This window comes from Bufo gargarizans, unplaced genomic scaffold (genome assembly GCF_014858855.1).
Source record: "Bufo gargarizans isolate SCDJY-AF-19 unplaced genomic scaffold, ASM1485885v1 original_scaffold_1246_pilon, whole genome shotgun sequence".
NCBI classification, from domain to species: Eukaryota; Metazoa; Chordata; class Amphibia; order Anura; family Bufonidae; genus Bufo; species Bufo gargarizans.
In genome coordinates this window covers 357627-377965 of record NW_025334286.1, presented here as the reverse complement: position 1 = coordinate 377965, position 20339 = coordinate 357627, and the positions used below count along the sequence as shown (strand labels likewise).

The following is a 20339-nucleotide window of genomic DNA, read 5'->3' as shown; positions in this document are numbered from 1 at the left end:
ACAAATATACTATCACAAGTGAACGTGCCCCTTATTGGAATATTTTCACCTGAGTGAGGGTGGGAGAAACATGAACCCTTTATAACGCTGGAACAATTGACACAGTTTAAACAAGGAAAAGTGCCCCGTCTAGGTGTAGATAAAGTACTCTGTCCTCTTTCTATTTTATTACTTCCCACATCCGCCCGGACTATTTTATCCCTAATATTTTCTGCCCGTTTATAGCATATCATGGGTGGCCTCTGGAACTCTCCTATCCGTGGATAGGACTTAGATAATATGTGCCAATGTTGATTAACAATAGTCCTAAGGCGCTGGGACCAGGGATGGTATTTAATCACTAAGGGGATCCTTGTTTCTTTCTTAGTTCTATCTGGTGGTGTAATCTCAGCTTTATTACGCTGTATTTTCAATAGATCAGGGGGGTAGCCTCGCTCTCTAAATTTATTGGTCATATCGTCTAATCTTGTTTGACACATATCCCTATCACTAACGATCCGTCTAACCCTCTGGTATTGCCGCCCTGCTTCTTACTAGAATTGTTCCAGTGGTGGGTGACGGGAAGCCAGATTCTCTGCTATGGAACCTCTCTCCAATTGATTTTGGTTAATTTTTATTATTTAATTTTTATTTTAATTCATTTCCCTATCCACATTTGTTTGCAGGGGATTTACCTACATGTTGCTGCCTTTTGCAGCCCTCTAGCTCTTTCCTGGGCTGTTTTACAGCCTTTTTAGTGCCGAAAAGTTCGGGTCCCCATTGACTTCAATGGGGTTCGGGTTCGGGACGAAGTTCGGATCGGGTTCGGATCCCGAACCCGAACATTTCCGGGATGTTCGGCCGAACTTCTCGAACCCGAACATCCAGGTGTTCGCTCAACTCTAGAAATAACCACTCGTTACAACCGAGGTCTGCAGCAAAGCATTTGTGAAGCCACAACACGCACAACCTTGAGGCGGATGGGCTACAACAGCAGAAGACCCCACCGGGTACCACTCATCTCCACTACAAATAGGAAAAAAAGGCTACAATTTGCACGAGCTCACCAAAATTGGACTGTTGAAGACTGGAAAAATGTTGCCTGGTCTGATGAGTCTCGATTTCTGTTGAGACATTCAAATGGTATAGTCCGAATTTGGGGTAAACAGAATGAGACCATGTATCCATCATGCCTTGTTACCACTGTGCAGGCTGGTGGTGGTGGTGTAATGGTGTGGGGGATGTTTTCTGGGCACACTTTAGGCCCCTTAGTGCCAATTTACCATCGTTTAAATGCCACGGGCTACCTGAGCATTGTTTCTGACCATGTCCATCCCTTCATGACCACCATGTACCCATCCTCTGATGGCTACTTCCAGCAGGATAATGCACCAGGTCACAAAGCTCCAATCATTTCAAATTGGTTTCTTGAACATGACAATGAGTTCACTGTAATAAAATGGCCCCACAGTCACCAGATCTCAACCCAATAGAGCATCTTTGGGATGTGGTGGAACGGGAGCTTCGTGCCCTGGATGTGCATCCCTCAAATCTCCATCAACTGCAAGATGCTATCCTATCAATATGGGACAAAATTTCTAAAGAATGCTATCAGCACCTTGTGGAATCAATGCCATGTAGAATTAAGGCAGTTCTGAAGGCAAAAGGGGGTCCAACACCGTATTAGTATGGTGTTCCTAATAATTCTTTAGGTGAGTGTAAATACACGATTACTAAAAATAAACAAAAGTAATCAAATAAAAATAATATAAAATCCAGATGGAGCACAAACAGAAAATAATCAAACTAGACCTGATTGTGAATAAATTCATCATTGAATACATATTTCATACTTATACATTACTATGAAAATACATTTGTGAAAACCATGATTGTAAAATAAATTAATCTATCTAGATAATTTTACTGTACATGACTAATATAAAAACACATAATGTGGATAAAGAAAATTAATTCATATATACAAGATAAAAAGTTTAAATTTCATAGATAATAAGTAATTAAAAATAAAAAAGTGGCAGTTAACAGTTAAAAAACAACTGAGTTTTGGAGGGAGAGCTAAGGAGAGGGATGGAGAAGGGACCCTTCAGCACCCTGAACCAACAGCGGGGGCCAGGAAGTCACTGCCGATCCAGGACTCATTCATTTTAATGTGAGTCTGTCCACGGAGTCTGTGGACAGACGGGTCCGCTTGTCCGTGACCACCCCACCTGCCGCACTGAATGCCCGCTCTCGGGGGGAGGGGGGGGGGGGCAAGAGAGTACCTCCAGTGCATAGTGAGCGAGCTCATGGCAGGTGTCCAGCCTGGCAACCCAGTACTCCTTGGGTCGTCGGTGCTCATGCTGTCGGAAGCACCGAGCGACCCCATGTAGTCACCCACCATGCGGGCCAGCCTCTGGAGGTGACTGATGCTAATGCTGCTGGTACTGGGTCGCGCAGACTGGTAGAACATCCTCATCTCACCCAGAAGGTCATCTGCTCATCTGGTGCTGCTGGTGCCAGCCGTCTGCTGAGTGAGATGGGCGTGGAAAACTGGAGCTGGAGGTCGAGGGTTTGCCTCCTCCAGCCGATGTATCAGACAGACCCACAATTTTGTAATACGGGCATGCCTCCGGCTGGCTGGGATGAACTGCTCCAGTTTCCCCTTGCAACGTGGATCTAAAAGGGTGGCCATATAAGTTTTCCGGGGGTCCCTCCTGAGGCATTTGCAGCATATGGGCAGCCATGGGGAAGAGCACAGCCCACTGTGACTCGTCATAACTGCCCGGGACCATGACCTCTTGCTCCTCCTGCTGCTGATGCTGCTGATCACGCTCAGAGATGCCCCACCCCCGGACTATCGGTGCCCCATCACAGACTCTCCCTCCTGACCAGGCCCAGACTCCTGGACGTCCACTAAGTCATCATCCTCCTCGTCCTGGTGGAGCATGCTTGACTCTTCATGTTCCACCAAGGCACTCTCCCCAGCCTCGAGCAGGCGATCTAGTGTCCTGTCCAGCAGGAACACTAGGGGGAGCACGTCATTGAGGCCAACTGCTCGAATGGGGCTAACACATGGCAGACCTGCTGTATCTGCCCCCACTCCGCATTAGTGATATAGGGGAGTGGGTGTGATGGCCCTGGAGTGCCTAGGTCCAGCAGGTACTCCCTCACCGCCTGTCGCTGCTTCCAGAACCTCTCCAGCATATGGAGGGTGGAGTTTCACCGCGTCACACTGTCCACAATCAGCCTGTGGGGAGGCAGGCTGTTGTCCCGCTGCAGTTTGGACAGGGACACGGCAGCGGTTAGGGAGCGTTGGAAGTGGCTGGCAATCCCATGTACTCATAGCACAATGCCACTAAACCTTGGGTATGTACGGAGGAATTTCTGTATCACAAGGTTGAGGACATATGCCATGCGGGGCACGTGTGCGAGACTGCCAGCCTGAAGGGCGGCGAGTAGGTTGCTGCCGTTGTCACAGACAACCATACCTGCCTGGAGCCTTCGGGGTGCCAGCCACTTCTGGACCTGAGCCTGTAGTGCGGCCAGAACATCAGGTCCAGTGTGTCTCCCTTCCTCCAAGCTCGAGCAAGGCCTGGCAGCGGACGTGCCCCACACTTGCATAGCTACGGGGATGCATGTTTGGGGGCTCAGCAGCCATGGAGACAGTGGCAGGAGCATTTCTCCCATGGACCCCTCGGGGCAGCACCACAATGGGTGCCCCTCCCCTAATGGGCTGTGAAACGTAAGTATTGCCCCTGCCCATGCCTACTGGTCCAAGCATTTATTGTGAGATGCATTTATTGCATGCCTGTCGCTGACAGCATGATCCAGCGACAGGCATACATTCTGCACAAGGTGCTTGTGTAGGGCAGGGACACCATTCCTGGCACAGTAATGGCAGCTGGGGACATGTCATCTGGGTTGGGCCTGCTCCAACATCTGCTTAAATGGGTCGCTGTCCACCAGATTGTAAGGAAGCAGATGTTGGGCAATAACCCTGGCCAGGAGCCCACTGAGTGAACGCATGCATCGTTCCCCGGGGGCATAGGGCACGGTGCGTTCAAAAGCATCAGCAACTAATGGCTGGCGCCAGACAGCAGAGGAGGAGGAGGTAGAGGAGGATGCACTGGTTGCAGAGGTATGGCTCCCGGTACCAGTACCTCTACTAGAGGGAGCTGGGGAGTGGGAATCAGTTGTTGCAATTAATATGGGGAGCTGCTGTACCCCTGCACACTGCTGGTGGCACTGCTACTACCACCCTTAATCTGTTTCCACTCCCGCCAGTGGTTCATTAACATGTGCTGGGTGAGGGTTGTGGTACCTAGCAGAGCCACTGACCTCCCTCTCCTCACCCTGGCATGGCAGAGGTTACAAATGTCAACTGTAACATCACCTGCTGCCAGGGTGAAGTAAGCCCAAACAGGCGACTTCTGCACCAACCTCCTGTCCGATGGCGTGGTGCTGGCTTGCGCCTGTTGGGGCTCTGAGCGCACAGGTGGAGCTTGCTGCTGCTGCCTGCTCCTGTCAACAGTAGAACCCCTGCCAATGGGCTCCCTGGAGACCTGCTGCACAGTTTGCCTCGGGTGCCTACCTTTATCAGTGCTGCTGTCACCTGACAAAGTAGATGGCACCCATTTGGCATCACCCTCCTCCTCATCTGCAATGTCAGGCCCGGTGCCAAACAATGATGGACTGAGGGGAATAGGTAACATGGAGCCCCTGACCGGACTCCGCTGTCACCTCGCTGACGCCTGGGTCTGACTTGGTGCGGGGGTTGTGTGGCTCAAACCACCCGCACCCGTTGGAAAGGATTTCAAAGGGGTATGTATTGGCGTTACCCCCTCCTCGTTATCCCCCATCCCTTCCAACAAGTGCTGCCCATCTTGAGGGCTGAATTCTAATTCGCCTCCTGAATAGCCTCCCCCAGAATGTCCAGCTCAATGTCCTTGTTTTCGAACATAGGCGGGGACAATTCTGTGGGAGTGGGGGGTTGCTTCAACAGGAGGCGGAGATCTGCTGCTACTCCTTTGAACTAGGGCTGAAGACTCCGTGGCACTCGGGTCAGCCACCAGAGCCATCACTGAATCGGCGTCCTACGACCTTATGGCCCTTGGACGGCTGCTTGAACTAAAAAGTCACGAATCAGGCGGGCGCCCCTGCCACCTGCGCGTGCATCGAAGAGCGGCCCTGTGCTGGCAGCAGTCCAGCACCGGAACCGACTCCTCTATTGGCCTGACCGCGGCTGCCTGCACGGACCGGTCCACTCATTGTTTATTCACTTATAATAATTTTTTTTTTTAATTATAAAGGTGATTTGGGAAAAACTTGATTGGGGTGGGGACGTGTGTATGAAAAAATATGTATTTCACTTGTAATGTAAAAAAAATATAAAAAAAATAAAAATAAATAAAGTAAACGTAAAATAAATAAACCTCCTAACTTAAAACCGAAAGTAATTTAAAGCACATAAAACAAACTTTTTTAGTTTTTTTTTGGACACTAAACTAAGACAAACACAGAAACACGCAGACAATCAGACACAAAGACAAGACCGATAAACCTAAGGCTACTTTCACACTGGCATTTTGAATTCCGTTTGTGAGATCCGTTTCAGGGCTCTTACAAACGGTTCAAAACGGATCAGTTCAGCCCCAATGCATTCTGAGTGGATAAGGATCCGCTCAGAATGCATCAGTTTGCCTCCGTTCAGCCTCCGTTCCGCTCTGGAGGCGGACACCAAAAGTGGAGTGCCTCGATTTATATAGTAAGAGGTAGACTACTTTCTGATTGGTTTCTAAGGATGTTGCTAAGCTGTGACAATGCCTTCTCATTGGCTATTAAAGCCAATGAGAAAATAATAATAATAATAATAATAATAATAATAATATTCGTTTTGCAAATATATCGCCATATTCGTCATATTTGACTATTCGCCCAAGCAGACTCAAATAGCCTAACACCCTTACGCAAATAGATTTCGGCGAATGTTTAATGATCGATTTTTCACATAACAGGAACAGTTGTGAAATAGGCTACATGGAATGGTATTTCAAGGGTCACTCAGTCAGTAAATGATAGGATGTGTGGTAATATTTAAGTACCGATTTTTTGCATAATATAGACTATATATAAAATAATCGTAAACAGTAGTTTAGGCGCCAAAACCATTGCACGAAAAGATATTTGCGAATGGGCTAGTAGAGAATTTTCGCATACAATGCAATATATTGACAGTGTTAAAATGAAAGGAGTACTGAATAGTTTTTGAAATGTCAAGTGAATTCTCGGCAAGGTTGCTTGTCATTGAACATAACTTAGCTTCTGCGAAAAATTGTCTTTCGAATATGCGCATAGATCGGATCGCACAGAAGCTTTAAGCATTAAGCATAGCAATGCTTGACTTTGCTGAATTGACGAATATTTAGAATATAGCACTATATTCGACAAATACGGATTGGGATTGCCATTATGCAATTATAATTAAGCGCATACTTAAGGATAACATTTTTAATATCTCATACTTTAAATTTCTTACATATGGAAAATAAATTAGGATGATTCTTCAATTTTAATCTATGCGAAAATGTAAAAAAAAAATATGCACTTGAGTCGAGTCGGATAAGGCTTTTAACCACCTCAGCCCCGCTAGCTTAAACCCCCTTAATGACCAGACCACTTTTTACAATTCTGCACTACACTACTTTCACGATTTATTGCTCGGTCATACAACTTACCACCCAAATGAATTTTACCTCCTTTTCTTCTCACTAATAGAGCTTTCATTTGGTGGTATTTCATTGCTGCTGACATTTTTACTTTTTTTGTTATTAATCAAAAATGACTGAAATTTTTGCAAAAAAAATGCAATTTTTCACTTTCAGTTGTATTTTTTTTTTAAAACTACATTTCTATAAAAAAATTCTCTAAATTTATTGTTCTACATGTCTTTGATAAAAAAAAATGCAATACGTGTATATTTATTGGTTTGCACAAGCATCTCTGACTTTCTGAGCACCTGTCATGTTTCCTGAGGTTCTAAAATGGCCAGACAGTACAAACACCCCACAAATGACCCCATTTCGGAAAGTAGACACCCTAAGGTATTCACTGATGGGCATAGTAAGTTCATAGAACTTTTTATTTTTTGTCACATGTTTGCGGAAAATGATGAACTTGTGACAAAAAATAAAAACTTCCATGAACTCACTATGCCCATCACGAAATACCTTAGGGTGTCGCCTTTCCAAAATGGGGTCACTTGTGGGGTAGTTTTACTGCCCTGGCATTTTAGGGGCCCTAATGCGTGAGAAGTAGTTTGAAATCCAAATGTGTAAAAAATGCCCTGTGAAATCCTAAAGGTGCTCTTTAGAATTTGGGCCCCTTTGTCCACCTAGGCTGCAAAAAAGTGTCACACATGTGGTATCGCCGTACTCAGGAGAAGTTGGGGAATGTGTTTTGGAGTGTCTTTTTACATATACCCATGCTGGGTGAGAGAAATATCTTTCTAAAAGACAACTTTTCCCATTTTTATATACAAAGTTGTCATTATAGAGAGATATTTATCTCACCCAGCATGGGTATATGTAAAAAGACACCCCAAACCACATTCCCCAACTTCTCCTGAGTACGGCAATACCACATGTGTGACACTTTTTTGCAGCCTAGATGCGCAAAGGGGCCCAAATTCCTTTTAGGAGGGCATTTTTAGACATTTGGATTCCAGACTTCTTCTCATGCTTTAGGGCCCCTAAAATGCCAGGGCAGTATAAATACCCCACATGTGACCCCATTTTGGAAAGAAGACACCCCAAGGTATTCCGTGAGGGGCGAACGATCGCCACTGGCAGGCTGTAGATCCACTCGCTTACCTGCAGTTCTTGTGAAAGCGCGCGTGTGCGCGCATGTTCACAGGAAATCTCGCGTCTTGCGAGATGACGCGTAGATGCGTGATTGTGCCTGAGTCAGCCGCCTCCGGAATGCGATCCTGCGTTAGGCGGTCAGGAGGCAGTTAAGTAATGCACTAATTAGTAATCAAGATGTTGAAGGAACTTGGATAGTTAGAATTTCCGAATATATCGCTATCTTCGACACATTCGATTACCAACCCAACCACACTTGTTTGGTGCGATGCGATTAATGCGCTTATTTAGTTGTAATTATTCGCGTGAACAAGACCGACGGGAAAAATAGAAATTGGGAGAAGTTTTTATTAATCGGAAAGACGGAATATATAATATGCGCGTTCTTCAAATTGCATTTGGCCTAAGCGATTATCTTTCTATGAATTTGGTTTCAGAGGAAACAAATATTTGTTTTAACGAATATGTCACATATTCTAGATATTCTCAAATTCTCAAAGTGGCGATATTGGCGATTAATATTTGCGCTTAACACTACATGTCTGAGGTGGGGAGGAGATTAAATCAATCGATAAAGTTTGCATAAAAGAAATCCTACCGTGTTGTGTATACAGTTCACACACAGACCAATGAGTCTCCATGGTTACAGACTACAAACAACCTTTTGTAGTCTGATCCTCCACTCGTCATACCAAATATATAGTAACAAGAGGCAGGGGCCGGATGGAAGGGAAAAGGACTGCAGGATCAGACCGTTACCATGGATATACACAAAAAGATCGGAAATGTTTAAAAAAGACTATTTGAAAATCTGCCTAATTTCTCATTTTAGAAAGACTGAATAATATTAAAAAAATAAATAAATGTCCATGAAGACAATACATGGCCTCTAAAGGGGTTTTACAACAGGTTTAACGTTTCCTAAGAAACAGCGCCACTCTGGTCCATGGGCTGTGTCTGGTATTGCAGCTCAGCACCATTTACGCAAGTACAAGATCAGAGTCAAGAGCGGCACTACTTCAGAAAACAAATGCTGTACGGTTCCCTTAAAATGAAAATAAAAAATAGCACAAAAAAATTTATTTTTCGTTCTCCGAGCTGGCACGCTTTCGAGGTCCTTTCTCCGGTGTTGGGGTCCGACTGGAAAACCCAAATTCGTGACTTCCAAACGCGGAGCTGGCCGGCCTCTTTGGAACGGGAATTGCACTTGAAGTGTGAGGTCTGATACTGGTGGAGGATACAAAAGAAGGATAAATGACCGGGGGAATAACACAGCGTAAAATAAGAATGGCGCATACAAATCGTATCCAGTCTAGACAACCATCCTAAACACAAGAGCAGCGCACAACTCTCCCCTGTCCTGATCATTTGTCACAATGTATCAGTGCAAGTAAAATGTATATCAGTCTAGTGTCCAGGGTGTTCATATCACAGCTGAGAAACGCCAACAGCATAATGAGTGCAGCTCTGGAGTACAATACACTGGATGTAACTCAGGATCAGTACAGGATAAGTAATGTATGTACACAGTGACTGCACCAGCAGAATAGTGAGTGCAGCTCTGGAGTATAATACAGGATGTAACTCAGGATCAGTACAGGATAAGTAATGTAATGTATGTACACAGTGACTGCACCAGCAGAATAGTGAGTGCAGCTCTGGAGTATAATGCAGGATGTAACTCAGGATCAGTACAGGATAAGTAATGTAATGTATGTACACAGTGACTGCACCAGCAGAATAGTGAGTGCAGCTCTGGAGTATAATACAGGATGTCACTCAGGATCAGTACAGGATAAGTAATGTATGTACACAGTGACTGCACCAGCAGAATAGTGAGTGCTGCTCTGGAGTATAATACAGGATGTAACTCAGGATCAGTACAGGATAAGTAATGTAATGTATGTACACAGTGACTGCACCAGCAGAATAGTGAGTGCAGCTCTGGAGTATAATACAGGATGTAACTCAGGATCAGTACAGGATAAGTAATGTAATGTATGTACACAGTGACTCTACCAGCAGAATAGTGAGTGCAGCTCTGGAGTACAATACAGGATGTTACTCAGGATGAGTACAGGACAAGTAATGTATGTACACAGTGACTGCACCAGCAGAATAGTGAGTGCAGCTCTGGAGTATAATACAGGATGTAACTCAGGAACAGTACAGGATAAGTAATGTAATGTATGTACACAGTGACTACACCAGCAGAATAGTGAGTGCAGCTCTGGGGTATAATACAGGATGTAACTCAGGATCAGTACAGGATAAGTAATGTAATGTACACAGTGACTGCACCAGCAGAATAGTGAGTGCAGCTCTGGAGTATAATACAGGATGTAACTCAGGATCAGTACAGGATAAGTAATGTATGTACACAGTGACTACACCAGCAGAATAGTGAGTGCAGCTCTGGGGTATAATACAGGATGTAACTCAGGATCAGTACAGGATAAGTAATGTAATGTATGTACACTGACTTCACCAGCAGAATAGTGAGTGCAGCTCTGGAGTATAATACAGGATGTAACTCAGGATCAGTACAGGATAAGTAATGTATGTACACAGTGACTGCACCAGCAGAATAGTGAGTGCAGCTCTGGAGTATAATACAGGATGTAACTCAGGATCAGTACAGGATAAGTAATGTATGTGCACAGTGACTGCACCAGCAGAATAGTGAGTGCAGCTCTGGAGTATAATACAGGATGTAACTCAGGATCAGTACAGGATAAGTAATGTATGTACACAGTGACTGCACCAGCAGAATAGTGAGTGCAGCTCTGGAGTATAATACAGGATGTAACTCAGGATCAGTATGGGATAAGTAATGTAATGTATGTACACAGTGACTGCACCAGCAGAATAGTGAGTGCAGCTCTGGAGTATAATACAGGATGTAACTCAGGATCAGTACAGGATAAGTAATGTATGTAGTAACAGCTTTCAACAAATGCTCCTTACATTGGGCTACACTACAGCGGTAACTCTCCAGCCGCGGCAGTGACAGTGTACGCCATGAGAACGCTTCTCTGCCAAGAGCCTCTTTCATCCCGTATTGTTTCTATCGGCCGCTGACATCACCGCAGCGAGAGCTATAAAAGGTCGGTGTTGAACTTGGGCTTCGGCCATAAGAAATGTCTACAGTGCTATACGCAACTCCAAACCCCTGTCAATGCGAGCACGAACACTGCAATCCGTTCTCGCCTTTGTGGCGGCTGCGGTACAAAAAAAATTTATATGTAAGAAATACGCAATTGTGAGGAGAGTGAATGTGAACAGAAGGGCGAAGAGGCGGCTGACGTGACAAGGCTCCTCTGAGGACCAAGGAATGGGGTGCAGAGTGATCCTCGCTGATTGTCGTACCCACCAGCGACGTCCTCATGCGCAACTCCTATTATTAGGACTCCATCCTCTTTATGTGGGACTTTCTTACATAAGCAGTGGCTGCCTGGCCCTAAACGAGTGAAGCTGGCGCTCATTTAAAGGGCCTTTATATCGGGGGCGAGCAATGGTTAGTGCGATCATTCCACCCCATTCAGTTTGCATACTGTTATGTACACAGGGCGATTTGCTCCCGACCAGCGAGCGTTTTTTTTGTACGTTGAATAATCAGTAGGGCGTTTACACGGCCCAATAATCACCCAATGAACTTTGGGTCCTTTAGACATGTGATCGTCTCATCACATACAGAATATGCTGCAATGCTCCAATCACGTCAAGAATCACTGATGGGGAGACTTTGGGGCCATGCGCAAGTACGTCTAGACTGCCTGGCACTATCAGTTAAAGCGCGGTTTGGAAGCTAATGAACAGAACCTTTGGGTGCAAAAAGGTGCAATGGCAACACCCTTGTTGCACTAAGAAGCTAAATAGCATATCTTAAATTTTCCCCCGATCAGGATGGGAGGAAGTTCATTGCAATCAGTGGGCAAAAACGGGTTGGGTTCCATTGCAGGTGCAGTGCGTGGTGACAGATTCCCCCATTGGGATCGGTGTGATCTTCGATCCTGCGACGGACATTACTGGCGCGCGTCGCCTGGGTGCACAGTAAGTAGACCCGTCAGTCACAACGCTGGTTACCGCCCCACACACCTCGCCACTTACCATCTAACCAAGAGGCCATGCTCCAGAAACGTCTTCAGGTTGGGGAGAGTCTGTCTCAAGTCTGTGGTCCCCAGGGAATGTGGGTTTCTTAGCTGAAAGAGAAAGGAGATGACGTTCTGGTCACTTCTAAGAATCGAAATATCCGTATTATAAGAACGAAGAGAAAACAGTAGCAAACACTTAATTAAATGCGTTCCTACCATATAGAAAGCCCATGCTATGTGGCCCCTGATGTGAGGCGGGGGGCATCCTCTCTCCACCACAGAGTAGGAGGCTAACCTAAAGATCATGGAAGGCGATGACGGCCCGAAATAGGAGTGTTTAAAGAACAGTCCCATCCTGCCATGACTTTACACTCAGTAGGGGTCTCTGGGACCCCCAACATTCTTTTAAATGAAGGGGCCACATCCCCTTCACAGCTGTGCAGAATGGTCCTATCCATGGAGATAACCCTTTAACCATCTCTGGAAAGGGGTCCCGTTTTAGCCTTCGGTACAGGGTCCCATCCCCTCTATGTAAACCTTCGACTCAGACTGGGCTTTTTCAACCTAAAATGTAAGAATAAGGCATCAGTGCAAGAGCGGAGATGTCTGTCTATTGCCTTAAGTCATCTATTGCTCCCTGTTATCAGCCAGGGGAGGCGGACATTAGGACGAGGGTCAGGAAGTTCAGAAAACTCTCTGGTTCGGGTCTCATCTCTCCAGAACCTACACTGCATCCATACATGTGACTGGTACCAGCCATTCCTTTGATAACGCTGCTACTCTGCCGACCATTTCCGGGCTACTGGCCCTTTAAATAGTTCAGTAAGGTCGCTGACTGCTCCAATGAGTGATGCTGGGTGCCGTCGTCTCATATGTTCCCACCGAGTCCTCTACGTAATGGCTGCTGGCATCACATGGAAGTGATAAAATGTTCTGTGGGATGAAGCATTTATGGCCGCTGCTAAAACACAGATTACGGAATAATACGCGGGATATTTATAATGGACGGGCGGAGCGCCACTGAAAGATACATGACGTGTCTGACCATAAATCAGCGCAATCTGATGGCTGTAGCCTCCAGGAACGTTAATCAATCCTATAGTGTAATGTGGCTAACCAGGTCTATGCATTTATACAGCAGCATATTCAGCAGAGCCTTCTATAGACTGTAATCGCGTCAGTCCCTGTCCCCAGGAGCTCACACTCTAATCTCCATAATCTATCACAATGTACTAGGAATACAGGGGTTATTGGCTCTGGTTGGATTTGAACCTAGGATTTCCGCTCTGTAATGCAACAGAATGAACAGGACCACCACTTTTCTCAATGCAGGCGGCCTCTGCAGGAGGTTTGTGGTATTACACGGCATCCATTCAGACGAAGGTCCGAGTCTGGCGGAAGCCGATCTCCTGTTCCTTCTTTCTCAGGATCTGTGGGGACCCCAGAGGACCCTCACCAATCCTAAAGTGACACCACATCCCAGCAATATGCCATCACGTTACTCCTTTAAGCTTCATACCATCCCTTTAACTGGCGTTTCACCCATTTACGGTCATGAGGGTTTTCTTCAATCTCTCTTAAGAAGCTTGGCTCATTTTGATGATGTATGGATAGGTTAGAATAACAGACAATGTCCCTCCATGTCCTATTCACAAGATTTACTAGGCAGATAACCATGGGGGGGGGGGGGGGCAGCTGCCATCCTGCGGCCATTAATCAGCGGATGTGGGGAGAAATGTGTTTTCTTATGGTTTAGTCCAAAACTGGTGCGAGGAACAGAAATCTCTGGTATCAATGGATCAGACTGGAGATGACATATGTATACAATGGATATAAAAAGTCTACACGCCCCTGTTAAAATGTCAGGTTTCTGTGATGTAAAAGACAAAGATAAATCATTTCAGAACTTTTCCCCCCTTTAATGTGACCTATAAACCGTACAACTCAATTGGAAAACAAACGGAAATCTTTTAGGTGGAGGGAAGAAAAAATATCAGATGGCGAGGGCATCTCCTGGGCACAGCCCTCTTCAGATCACCCCGCAGTTTGTCAATCGGATTCAGGTCTGGGCTCTGGCTGGGCCATTCCAGAACTTTCATCTTCTTCTGGTGAAGCCATTCCTTGGTTGATTTGGATGTCTGCTTTGGGTCGTTGTCATGCTGAAAGATGAAGTTCCTCTTCATGTTCAGCTTTCTAGCAGAAGCCTGAAGGTTTTGGGCCAATATTGACTGGTATTTGGAACTGTTCATAATTCCCTCTAGCTTAACTAAGGCCCCAGTTCCAGCTGAAGAACAGCCCCTTGGCATGATGCTGCCACCACCATGCTTCACTGTGGGGATGGGGTTCTTTTGCTGATGGGCAGTGTTGTTTTTGCGCCAAACATATCTTTAGGAATTATGGCCAAAAAGTTCCACCTTGGTTTCATCAGACCATAACACCTTTTCCCACATGCTTTTGGGAGACTTCTGATGTGTTTTTGCAGAATGTAGCCTGGCTTGGATGTTTTTCTTAGTAAGAAAAGGCTTTCGTCTTGCCACTCTACCCCATAGCCCAGACATATGAAGAATACGGGAGATTGTTGTCACATGTACCACACAGCCAGTACTTGCCAGATATTCCTGCAGCTCCTCTAATGTTGCTGTAGGCCTCTTGGTCGCCTCCCAGACCAGTTTTCTTCTGGTCTTTTCATCCGTTTTGGAGGGACGTCCAGTTCTTGTTGATGTCACTGTTGTGCCAAATTTTCTCCACTTGATGATGACTGTCTTCACTGTGTTCCATGGTAGATCTAATGCCTTGGACATTCTCTTGTACCCTTCTCCTGACTGATACCTTCTAACAATGAGATCCCTCTGATGCTTTGGAAGCTCTCTGTGGACCATGGCTTCTGCTGTGGGAAGCGACTAAGAAAATTTCAGGAAAGACCAACTAGAGCATCTGAACTTTATTTGGGGTTAATCAGAGGCACTTTACATGATGGCCGGTGTATGCTGACTCCTATCTAACAGGATTCTGAATGTGATTGCTAAATTCTAAACACAGCTACATCCCCAGTTATAAGAGGGTGTGCACACTTATGCAACCACATTATTTTAGTTTTTATTTGCTTCCTTCCACCTAAAAGATTTCAGTTTGTTTTTCAATTGAGTGGTACAGTTTATAGGTCACATTAAAGGTGGAAAAAGCACAGAAACCTGACATTTTAACAGGGGTGTGTAGACTTTTTATATCTACTGTAGGTTGCAGTCCACATGTGCTCCCCAAGTATAATAATAGTCCATCCATATAAACTGCAGCCACATGTGCCCCCCCCCCCCATGTGCCCTGCAAGATCAGGAATACTCCATCCTTATAGAGTGCAGCCACATGTGCCCCCCAAGGGCTGGTATGTACCACAATTGCAGCTCTATGCCCTCATATACATTGCATCCACATGTATGCACCCATATAGAGTGCAGCTATGTGCCCCAAGTGACGTAAATGCCCTGGAGTGCAGTCACGAGTCCCCAAGAGCAGCTTTATGCTCCCATATACAGTGCAGCATGACCGCCACACAGAGGGCAGCCTCATGCCCCTCATACACAGTGCAGCTGACCACTCCATATGTAAACGCCCCCTTCCATATGGAATATTTACCTCTCCATATAAGCAGAAGACGATATCGCTGTGTGACGCTGCCACCTGCTGGACAAACCTTATATGTCTCCTAAGATCTGAAGGTGGCACCTACAGAACTGTGTTGGCAGTCAGCTGAGGGAGGGCAGGCTTTCATGGACGGCTACTAGAGTGGACGCAAAACTGAGCGGCCTAACGAGCAGAGACGGTATTGGGGGCGAGCCGCTCGTCTCCACAGCGCAGAATGTGATTAAGCAGTGCCATGACCCATGTCAGGGATCCACCGCCAAGGAATACTCATTTCTGTGAAATAATCCAATACGTCGGGAATTGATTTTCTCCTCTGAAGATAAATGGCCGCTCCCTGGACTTGGCAGGAAGCCTTCACTGCACTCAATGGATCCGTGAAAAGCCTGAAAATTGCCTGAGCCGTTCACTGACAAATGGCTCCCAGAGACCCCGAAAGTAGAGAATTATCTCACAACCAGAAAGAACAGGAAGGTATTTTCTTTGCAGAGGTCGAGCGCATGTGACGATATCGAAATGACACGTGTGACATCTTAATCTGAGGATGGTTTCGGCAAGAAGATGCGTTCTACGTAAAGGGGGCCTCCGTGGTGCCATACCCTAAGAAAACCCATCCACGTGACCGAACCCTCCCCAGAGCAGCTACGGAGATGGTTCCTCGCTCTGAACGACCCACTATATCCCTGCATTACACAGACCCAGATTTTAACATGAACCATGTAATGCCTCATTCCTCCTGTGGTGGCGCTGCAGGGAAACCAAACAGTTGCTGCCAGGTTCCTTCACAGGTCACTGCTGATCATCAATGGGCACTCTAGGGACCTGTCTAATATTATTGGAAAGCTATTTTGGTAGGAAAAATGGAAACAGTTGAACAAGTCCTTATTTTTGTGGCATGGTGATGGTGGGGGGGGGTCCAACTGATTGGTGGGTACCAGCGCTATTAGCGATCAGCTGATTGAAGGAGCCACGGTGAGCACCACTTCATTATTTACCAGGCACAGCACCATATATGTTGTAGTGGTTGTGCCTAGTATTGCAGCTCTCTGCCTTCAAGTGAACGGGAGTGAGCTGCAATACCAAGCACAGCCACTAGGCAATGTACAGCGCTGTGCCTGGCAAACAATGAATGGGAACACCGCAGCACGACGGCCTGCGACGCTCCCTCGCTGAAAACATCCAGTTTGACACCGCCTGCAGACAATCACTGGTGACTGGCTCCCTTTACATCGTGACAAATTGTCACATAATGCAAGGCGATCTGGTCACCAACGCCACGAGCAGGCAGTGATTGGCTGCAGGCGATGTCAAACTGGATGTTCTCAGCGAGGGAGTGCAGTGCAGCATCGATGTTCGGCAACCCCCTACACCCCCATTGTTGTACAACCCTTTTAAAGTCCGGGTAAAATCCTTTATGGTCCTGTTACAAACTCATTGCAAGCATGCAACCGTTTTTCTAACATACCTGCAGGGATCTATTACTCTTAGTACAGACTTTGGACCTGCTTATAAAAATCTCAGCTGCCTACTGCTACCACTAGGGGGAGACGATCTGTAGACAATGGCTTCTATCGAATTGATTAGACAATATATAAACATCGCCCCCTAGTGGTGGCTGATTTCTCAGATTTTTATAATAAATAATAATAAAGATTCCATGGCATGGACACTTCTGAATTTCAAAATCATTTTAATGTAAACCGTGAAGTGAGCGAAGCCTAAACTATTGGGATGACAGCTCCGACCCGCCAGATAACGTTACATTAATAGAAGCATTTTCTAGACGTCTCATGGCCCGCAGAGCACAGGAATATAATGTCCTGAAGGGGGAATAAAACCCACAGTGGAATTTATATGGTGCATTAGGGTGCGTTTCGTCTGCCTGCAGCTCGCCGTTTATTAGACATCTCGAGGGGGACAAGTGAAGCGCTGCCAACGTTTAAGGGAGACGCTTCGCTTTATTGCCGCCTTTTACTACAAATCGTTCCCATCTTTCAGACAGTAAAAACGTCTCTGGATGACACGAGGATGAAGAGAGCATTAACCTGCCACATGTAGAACACAGCCGTCAGATAGTATTATGGGGAGGCTTGATCAAAACCACCGCGCCGAGATGCCTCCTCCCTGAGGCCAGACTAGGGGAACGGACCTTGTAATTGATCAAACACAAAATCACGGTTCCTTCCCAGCACCAGGCCACAGAGAGGACAGAGACGATCATTTAAAGGGGAGATCAACCCTTAGTGGTCACAAGATGACATCAGTAGACCTTCTCCAACACAACCCCTTTATGAAAGGAGGGTGCTGCGGCGATCAGCTTATTGGTGCAGGACCCGCTCCTGGTGAAGTCGTGACCAGTCAGGCATTTCCTAAGAGGCACCTACTGTGGTGGAAATGAGAAGTCTCAAACAATGCCAAAGGGATGCAAATCTGCAGTAGCAGGCTATTCAGACAATGCAGATGCATAACTGATCTTGAGGACCTCTATACGGAGAACAGGACCCTCTCTTGCAGCAGTAGTAGCTCTTCTTTTGTGGCAACTGGATCCCTGTTCAAATCTCTTTTTTTCTTCAAGAATATTCTGCAGTGGAGACGTTATTATACACACATGCGAGCGGCAGAGGATGGACTTCACAGCTCAGTGACTCTCCCATGCACGTCTCGGCCGCAGTCTATATTCCAGGCTTCATTTCTCTTCAGGGAGAGATAGAACGTGATGGTTGCTCGGGAAAAGGCAGCAGAGGCCAAGAAAACCTGAGCTTTACTACTCCACCCCCGGCACATAAAAGACGTCCAAGACCAGAGTTCTGGATCTGTCCAACGCGTTTTATATAATAAAGTACAGCGGGGGATACAGGGAGAAGTACGTAAACTTATGTGGTTACAGGGCAGAGTCGCTGAGCGCCGGAACCTGCGACTACAAAACAGTTCAAGTACCCCTCAAGCCAAAAAGAGGAATGTTCCTGTGCCCCCGATATGTGTAAGGCCGATTTATTGGCCTGTATTTGTGGGAGGGGCTGGGCTGCCCTCGCACAAATCGTACGACGTGCAGAGTTTCGCAGGAAGCGTGCGCTCGTACCTGGCATTTTCCTCCAGCAGGCAGGGTAAGTTGGAGTCCGGTCGGCGGCTGGCCTCTAGGTGAGTGGGGGCCACGCTCTGGACCGCATCGCTTCCTTCTTCCAGGCTGGGGGTGGACCATGAAGGAGGGCAGGCTCCCTCATCCACGGGGCTGCGTTCTGGCCGTCATTCACCGTCGGGGGGGCGGAGCCGCGACGGTGACTGCGCTCCCCTCCTCCCCCGTCCACAAGGCTCCCGAGCGCTGTCCTCCTCCGGCGGTGGGGGCGGAGCCACGACGGTGGCGGCGCTCCCCTCCTTCCCCGCTCGGAGGTCCCACAGAGTTTCACATTACCAGCGGGGGGCGGGGCCCGCGATGGAGAGGGCCCCCCCCACCTCTGATATCTGGCCAGCGCCGCACTGCTTCCCCACGTGGTGGGCGGGCTCAGCCGGCGGTGGGTCGGCCCCTCAAACGAAGGGAGGCACCCCCGCACTGGGCGCCCTGCCAGGGAGCAAGTGCGGCGCCACGTGCCACACACATTTTGTCCGGTGAAGGGTGGGGGCCGTGTCACATAAGGCCTCCCCCCTGTTCCGGCTCCCAGATGCCAGGGGGCTGCGCCGTTTCCCCACATGGTGGGTGTGCCCAGCCGGCGGTGGGTCGGCCCCTCAAGCAAGGGGGGCACCCCTGCACTGGGCACCCTGCCAGGGAGCGGCACGACCCCCCACGCGGCACGTCTTCAACCGGTGAAGGGTGGGGGCCGTGTCACATAAGGCCTTTCCCCCTGTCCCAGCTCCCAGATGCAAGGGGGCTGCACCGTTTCCCCACGTGGTGGGTGTGCCCAGCCGGCGGCGGGTCGGACCCTCAAGCAAAGGGGGGCACCCCTGCACTGGGAGCACTGCCAGGGAGCGGTGAGGCCCCTCATGCGGCAACATCCATCGACCAGTGTGGCGGGGCCCGCGTTGATTCGGGGGCCCCCCTACACCGGTTCATGCCAGAGAGCTGCGCTACTCCCCACGCGGTAGAAGTGCTCAGCCGGCAGGTGGGTCGGCCCTGGGCGGAGGAGGGCACCCCCGCACTAGGCACTCTACCAGGGAGCCGCGCTAGCGCTCCACGTGGCTCACGCACCGTGTTGATGTGGGGCGGAGGCCATTGCGCAAAGGGGTCCCCCCATTCGGGTCCACAGTGCCAGGGAGCTCCGCGCTCCCCACGCGGTTATCGTGGAGGGATGCGGGGGACGCATTGGCCACGCTCCGCATCTTCGCTAAAGTCTGGCACGGGCCGCCGTGCCGCATAGATAGGCAGGGATCCGTGACAACGCCAGGAACGGTCAGGGGGGGAACATGTTAGCCAGCGACTAACTCCCTTCTATCGGTCGCCTGCAGCTTACAGCTCACGTCCAGTCATTTTATGTTTTACCTACATAGTTCCTCACGGCATGCACGATCCACAGTTGACACCTTAAATTGTTTTGCTTTCAGGTCCAAGTTTGTCTTGATCTCATTTCCGTGATTGTGGCTTGTTGGTAAGGTAGTAGGGGTACACGTTGGGGGAGGGGAAAGGAAGTACCCACCAGTGGGTTATGTGTCTCATGCACTATCTCACATCCAGGTTGTGCTGTTTCACAAGCTTTCCGCGATGGTCAGTGTGTAGATTTCTGAGTAGGTAAGTAGATCATATGTCCCCGGTGTGCATTTCTGGGTGGCGGTTCCT

The 20339-nt window shown here is 47.8% G+C and overlaps 1 pseudogene; it reads right to left on the bottom strand.

Annotated features, from left to right (window-relative positions):
- Nucleotides 1-8448: 8448 nt before the first annotated feature.
- LOC122923131 overlaps nt 8449-20339 on the bottom strand; it is a 71059-nt pseudogene continuing 59168 nt past the window's right edge.